At 36.7% G+C, this 7,969-nt stretch overlaps 1 long non-coding RNA gene across 1 annotated transcript; it reads left to right on the top strand.

The window, feature by feature from the left end:
- The first annotated feature begins 358 nt into the window (after positions 1 to 358).
- LOC107075773 (uncharacterized) lies at positions 359 to 5,958 on the top strand. The gene is made up of 2 exons (XR_001477261.2): positions 359 to 2,508; positions 5,357 to 5,958. It is a non-coding gene; the product is annotated as an uncharacterized lncRNA (long non-coding RNA).
- Positions 5,959 to 7,969: the final 2,011 nt, after the last annotated feature.

Here is a 7,969-nt window from a genome sequence, read left to right as displayed (position 1 = left end):
TTAGCATCAGTACTGATAAACTTGATCGCTAGCAGACACCCACCTGACTAAAAGCAGTTTTGACATGGGGTGGGGCTCATGTTACGTCTTCATCCATGGGTGCTTCTGCGTTCTTTGCATTTCCATTTGATCCTACTGCATAAGGCTTATTCAGAAACATGCAGTTAAAAGGAGATCTTTTCAGTGTCTTCATATTGCTGCCATTCTAATGAACATTAGCCTTTGCTCTGCCCTGACATGTAACATACCAGGAAATGGGATGTTGTTTTCTTAGAAGCACAAAGTCATGTAACATTATACTGTAAGAGGCACACACAAAGATAGCAGGCTTCTCTGCTTTTGTCTGTATAACCTCAGATCAGTTTCAGAGGTTACCAAAAGTAAAATAAGTGGAAACTCTTAACTATTTAAAAATGAATCTGCATATATTTATTTAAGTTCATGTGGATATGAACGTGGATGTATAAGGTCCCTTGTCCCTTGTGTTGGCTTCTTGAGATTCAGGTTGTGTATTCAGAGATGGAATTCCTATAAGTAGTTCACATCTTTGTTGTGAATGCTGAAGCTCAGCCAACAGTATCTATTTTTACTGGTATTTTGACTGTTCTTTTATTATTGGAGATTTGTTATAAAAATATGATCTTTAAATTGAGAGTTTAAAGCAGGGTAAAACTATGCACTATGATCAAGTATAGTTTTATATGTGAATGTCAATATAGCCTCATTGGACTTTAGTTCTTAGAATCCTCATTCTCATTTATTTTCTCCTGTGTACAGTATGCCGTGCAAGCTTGTGTAGTTTCTAAATTCCAAATAATGCTGACAACACGCTACAAACTAGTTACTACAGGTATGTGCATTTTAACACTTGACTGCTGTACTGTTTCAGAGGTAGTTTACTGGCAGCTGAAGTGATACTGTAATTATTGTCTTTGAGTGAAAACATTTCCCTCAATACTTGCTATTCTAAGAGCATTTCTTTGCGAGGTGAGATCAGTAGTTTAAGTGCAGTTGTGTAGACAGCTACGTGTTTTCCTCTAATTATATAGCAATGTGTTCACTTTAATTATTGTCCTAGTTGTTGAATGCAGTTTGGAGATTATGTTCAATACGTGCGTCATCTTCCCTACCAAATTAGTACCATTTGCGTTGAATTTATGCAGTTCTGTTTTTGAATACAGAGTTTGACAAAAGTACAGACTTTCTGGTTCTGAATCCAGAGCCTTTAACTCTCCTCTCCTTGCTTTTCTAAATGTTTACTGATATGTAGTACAAAATGTGAAATCTCTAGTTACACCATGGGAATAGTTTTCTATTAATATAGCAGTGTTTATGTACCACAGCCTGGTCTTTTAACAGATTAGGAAGTGCTTCCCTGCCCTGCTACAAATATTATGGAGACCTTATAGTGCATACTGCTTCTTTTGATCAGGCAGCCATTTAAAAGGATAGTGTGTAATTGTGTTGACAGGGGTCACATGAAAAAGCCAGAGGAAAGAAACAAATTTAGAAGGAGTGGGTGGGACAGTTTTTTGTCTTTGTAAGTGCATTGAACTCTTCCTGACCAGATGTTTTGGGAAAATGGATCTGGAAGACATATTACTACACAAAAGGAAAGTTGGAGAAGTCAGAGTATGGGATGTTCTGTGGCTCTATGTTGTTTTTCAAAGCATGTGCCTTTATTTTGATACATCCTTTTGTAGCTCTAAGGGGCAACAAACAAATAATCATAACTTTGGTTATCTGGGTAAGCAAAATAATGTTACTATTTTATAAACATTTGTAAAGATATAGTTATAAAGAGCTTTAGAATAGTTAAGGGCAAAAGTGTTTGTTTTCCGCTAAAGAAATAATAAATTCAAGTAGCAACTGAAAAATTTCCACTATAAAATGTTTTACCTTCAAAACAAAAATGTATTTTTCCACCAGCTTTTTTATGATATTTGTCTCTCCGTGAGTCTTTGCCCAGAGTGCCTGTCTCCAGTTGACCAAATCTTTTAAATATCTATATAACGTATGCACACACCTGTGTGAGGACTTTCTATGAGGAAGGATTGTTTTTTTAGCTGTGAAAACGTTTACACTGTTTTCAAATTGAAACTGGTAAAGAAATCAGCCTGCTTATTAAAATATTGGCCACGATAGTGGTGCTGGTTGAATCATGTCACAAATGAATAAAGTGGACAGACAGATGGCTGTCCCATCTGCCTCGGATTCACACATGGCCTGTACTTTTTTCATCCTCCAGTCCTTACGATGCCTTATCACTTCACACCAGTACGTGTTCAGGGAGCCAATCGGACTGCTTGTGACACCCACACTGTGACAAAGCACAGACCCCCTCCACCATTGAGTTTGGATAACGGCTTTTGCATGGGGCTCACAGAAACAAAGAGGCCATCTGCCTGTGCAGCCCACAAATATTGACTTAAAAGATCTTTCCCTGGGGCAACAAATGGGAAGCAAATCAAAAGAGCTGATAACAAAGACCCAGCAAAGAGAGAAAAAGTGAGTAATCTGCTACTGATGGGTATCTCCTTGTTTCATTTATTATTTTAATTTTCCCGCACTGCACTTTAAAGCTTATCTGCATGAGATTGACAATGAAAGGGCATTCTCATCATGTAGATCTACCCTCGTGGCAGTTTATTTTCCTCATGTAGGCCCTCCTCCGTACACTTAAAAGTCTGGTAAATGAAAAAGATTGGGAAAATAAGAAGTGCACGGTTTCCGTGTTACTGAAAGCTGAATTTTATTTGGTGGTTTGTTTTAAACTGAGTGCTTGGTTGTTCTTCAAAAGCAATATGGCACAGTCTGTAGCAGTTTTAACATGTCATGGTCTTTACCCGCAACATCTAATTTAGGTTGCTGGGTGGTGTACCTAGGTTCATGGGTGGAGAACTAGAAATCTGCAGAGTACCTTGTTTGAGGAATTCCACTTCAGCCGATTGTCTTTCTGAACAATAATATGAGATTCTTTTTTATACTCACACATACATGATTGTTCGTGGTTCATTGACTCTGGTGTCCTGCTGGAAGCATTCTGATTGATTTGCAACAGAAAAAAAATACAGTTCCCAGGGGTGCCATCAGCATTGTTGTCAACAGCGTTCATTAGAGAGCGCCTGTAGCCACATTTCAATTTCTTAACTTTGCCGAGTTCAGAAAGGAGAATGGGAAGAGTTTATTACAACATGCTGACGTCCCTTCTCCCTCTTCAGATAAGGTCACTCCCATTGGTGGTCGTAGTTAGCAAAGACCTACACAAGAGCTCATATATTGTATTTTCGTTAGACAACGTCAGAAGTCATGTTTTTAAGTATCCACTTACTCTACTCAGACTAGGCCAAAAACAAAAGTTCTCTGACAGTATGTTGGTGATGAAAACTAAGCCTTTTGTAGTGGTTCTGTGTTATAACAGGTTACATTATTCCATTTTTAGATTTTATTTTTCAGCATGCCACATCATCTATTCTGTTATATGTTTTTGGTCCCTATTTTATTGAGGGTATCAATAAATCTGGAATACACATAGTTATTTTTTAATTGTTTCTATTGCATATGTGTGTTTGCATATGTACTGTAGATAGGTTATCTGGAATATATAGGTCTAAACCTTTCCATGAGAGCTAAAGGAACCACTTCATGTAAAGTGCTAATTAAGCATTCAACTCATAAACGTTTGTTCCATTAGGTTACATAGCATAATAAACATAATGTTAGAGTCTTTGTGAATTTGAATAAACTCGGTGTCACTGGAGGATTTAGAGAAATGGGTCATGTTCTAAACATGTACCAGAAAGAACACTTTAATTCTGATTAAATTGGAGAAAAATCCCAGAAGAGGTGACGGGAGATATATGCATAATGTATGACCAAAAATGCATCTAAGAACAAAATGTATGAGATAAAAGTTATATAAATGTAAGAAGTATTTTGTGATATGTAGCGTGCAAAAGGCCTTTCAGTGCGTCCTTTTTTAAAATCTCTTGATATCTGGTTGTCACGATCTGCTCTGAGAATGGGTCTTGGGATTATGGTGGGCACTCTTAAAAGGTTTGTCACTCTTTCATTAAAAGGTGAAAAATTATCCTTTGCATGAAGATAATTTGCTGATTTACAGTAATCGTAATTAAACAGTAATTAACAGTTTTGTTCAATGGGAACCTGTATTGCTAATGCTATTACATACCATGCACAGCTTGAGTGAATGTATTACAGTAGTGCCTTTCACTGCGCTCTGCACTGACACTCTTTTAAGTATGACGCATTATTTTGCATCACATGTTTTGGGATACCTCTCTCTTATATTGTAGGCCCACCTGAGTTCTTAATCTGATAAGCTTTTCAATCAAAGAAAAGTAGGTTATTAGTTAAAAATAACTTCAATATTGGTGTTAGTTGCAGAAGTAGTTTTCTGACCTTTTTCATGGCTCGTTTACTAGTGTCAATGCGCCTTCTTCCACAAGAGGGCGCAGATGATCAAGAATGAAATGATAGGGAAGCACTGAGTGCTTCTGAGTTTCCGAATGGACCTTTAATTCAGTCTTAGGTCAGTAGCTATTAAGCACGGTCCTTACATTGTGCATTCCCACCTATTATCTTTCAGATATCGTATTTTTTGATCGACCTCGGACCTCAGAAAAAGTCAGTTTATGTAACAGAATTTCATTCTTTTTTTGTTATAATCTGTAGGGGATTTGGGATGACCTTACAGTAGTACTGTAAGTATTTTAGTATTTTGTGAATGAAATCTAAATAATCCCCAAGGATTTAGTGCAGAGGGGACCTTAATATTAGGATGAAAGTAAGAAAAACCAGCAGTGGAAAATGTGAAATTGTCACAAAAGGATTCTGAAAAATATCTGAGTGGCTCCACTAAGTATTTGTGCCAGTTAAAATACTGGATGCTCTGCACATAGTTTTCATTGTAATTTATTATTGAGCAGCACACTTAGTAGGATTTAAAAAAAAATACAACTCCTATGCCACTTGTATAAAATATATTTTTGTGAATTTAATTAATATTGATTTGTATGACTATGAATTATAGTGGCAGTATATGTATGTTTGCAATCCTTTCATTTATTTAGGCACTGTAATGGGACAGAAATTCATAGCTGTTTTAATATAATTTATGATAAACCTTCTGATGTTTGTGGGGATTAAACTAATGAAAGGTTTTGTGATTTATATCCAACTATTTTCTCTTGAAACAAATAGAAATGGATATTGACTAATAATTGCAATAATATTCAAATTAACCTTTCACGTTTTGCACGCAAGACTGGCGGCAGCAGAGAAGAAAATGAACTTTGTATGAAAGATGACATTCCTTATTTAATTTTTTTTTCAGGTTTTTATTGCCTTTTTACCCAAGGTCACAGGAGGGTACAACAGCATCAGCCATATCTGCCCAGAGACTGAGCCCAAGGAATCTGATTTTCTGGACACGCAAAAGTCACCTCCGGTTCTGAAATATTTCACAAATGCTTGCTAGACAATTGGTATCATCAATCCAAAGCTGAAGTATACATTTCTTACATTTGTGCTACTGCACAGTTTTATTTGAGCTTGTCCATGGCGGAAACATCATAGCTAGATCAAGTTGTGAATAATTGTATTTTACTGATGATTGCTCACTGTTCTGCAGCATGATTTCCGTGGTGTTTGCCTGAAGTGGATCGCTGTGAACAGCATGTGTTTAATTTGTATTGGGAAAAGACTGAGTATTTAGACATTTTTATAGCAACTTCAGTGTTTTTTAACAATGACTGGGTCTAAGATGAGCTTCCAGTATGCACCCTAATCTTAATGTTCATTGAAACATTTTGTATAAGCACACCTAGGGACAAGATCCAGCATTTCCAGATCTTAGCACTTCACTGTAGCCTAGGTTTCTTTTCTCATTGTCTCTCTCTTGCTTTGTCTTTGACATTAAAACCTTGTGCAAGTGTATGGTGATGCTGTGTGTACTTGCAGACAGTACAGATGTGAAGCGAAAGTGATTGTTTCTGGTTCGGTTCTCAATCACTGGGTCTCGGTTCATTCCAGGTCTGTAAATTATTTGGATTTTCCTTTTCGAGATCAGCTCAGCAATTTGCAAGAAAAAATGTTGTATGGGGCTAGGAACTGGGGGAGCGTTTGCTTTTTATAAGCTCATTACAAGAAGACATTGGGGAAAATAAGGGCAACATTACATAGGCACAAGGATCATGCACATGAAGCTCCCTCAGTCTAGTCGTGGCCAGTATATTACTGGGCCTCTGTTACTGCACTTGGCTTTCGTGGTCTGCTTAGTAAATACAGCCAATACCTCCTGTCATCAGACTGCGGACCAGCCTGTGCTCTGGCCTGCAGTTTCACTCCGAGTGGTTCTGTTTTCCCTTGCTTTCAGGATTAAATTCCGTCTTTGACACAGTTCTTTCTCAAAGGGGTGGATTATGGAAGAAAATATGGCATTCTGGATAGAAAAATATTTAACTTTGAATCTTCCTTTTCTTAGCTATACATGAGTAAGTTTGTCGGAAAAAAAAGAAGACCAACTCTGCTTGCTGTGTGCTTTTCCCTTCTCTCTGTTTGTATCAGTTTGTGCAGATCACTTGGACTTTAATAATTGCACCAGTGAACAGTTACAATATGCATCAGTACATTTCTTAGCTAAATAGTGACAACACTGTTCTTTTCATTATTGACTTTTCTCATGTTCTGCCGCATGTTGCTGATTATTCACATTTATACTCCTTATTTTTTTAGCATTTTCATTGTTTGGTTAGCTGCAAACACAGACGCGCACAAATGCATTCATCTCCATTTGAAACAGTTATCCACTAATTCATTAAGCAAATATTATGAACTGAACTGTGCCTGTTTATCAGAGATCCTTAAAAAAAAATAATGAATGCTCATTCTTCCTAGCTGGTAGCAGTGAAGACTGCAGGAGAGTTATGTTGCACAGTCGGGGGCGGCCAATACATTTTGTTTGTAATTCCAGCATGAGAGCCAATAAATTTATGATATTAACAAAATTCAACTGCCTTGGAAACCATAAATTAGGACATCGTACATTTAGAAAAAATATAATCTGGGAATTTTTTCTACTTTGATTTTTTTACTTTTTGGTTGGTGAAGGATGCATGCTTGTTCCTTCCAAATGTGGTAGAAGATGCAGATGCTGTGTAATTAATGCAAAACATAAAATGGGTAATATTTTTAAATGAGTATTTTTGTTTGCAGGGACGAATGACTAATATTATGTTCACCACAATACAAATGAGTGTTGCTGTGTTTATCTCATCAGAAGAAGAGCTCCTGCCTGAGAGGGTGTGGGGTTGTGAAGAGTTTTGTCATTTTAATATGCCTGTTAGTGCCTGCTTCAAGGCTTTTGTTCAACAACTTATTCAAAAGGAATTTGCAAACTGTTGCCACCAGGAAACATACATGTATAACAGTGAATGATTTTGCAAATCATAATCTCAGTGTATTAAAATCTGGGAAATGCTAGTAAGTCTGCAAGGACTTCCTTAAAACTATTACACAGTACATTCATTGGTTTTCACATAATAATTAATTAGCTATACAGTAAACAAAAAGGGTTGCAAACTGCTAACACGACTCTTAGGACACTGGGGGATACTGGATTTTTGTAATTCATATGGCAGATGTTTTAGTTTTAAATTTGAAAAAATAACAGGGCTTGGTGAATAAATCCAGTTGCTGTTTTTGGACTTATATCAAAGTAGCAATATCTTTTCTGTTGTGTAGTGACCAAATTAATGATCTAAATGAGACCTTACTTGTGGATTATACAATTTTAACATAACATCCTGTGATCTACTTTCTGCACTTTTATTATGTATCCTGTATAGTTAAGAGTGTACCATATATTTCAGATATTCTTTTCAGTTTCAGTTGACTGTGCAACAAAAGGATGCTGGTGCTGTTTAGTCCAATCACAAACATGTGTGAC

This window comes from Lepisosteus oculatus, chromosome 21 (genome assembly GCF_040954835.1).
Source record: "Lepisosteus oculatus isolate fLepOcu1 chromosome 21, fLepOcu1.hap2, whole genome shotgun sequence".
NCBI classification, from domain to species: domain Eukaryota; kingdom Metazoa; phylum Chordata; class Actinopteri; order Semionotiformes; family Lepisosteidae; genus Lepisosteus; species Lepisosteus oculatus.
Note: the sequence above shows the minus strand (reverse complement) of the source record. Positions and strands in the feature narration are given on the sequence as shown.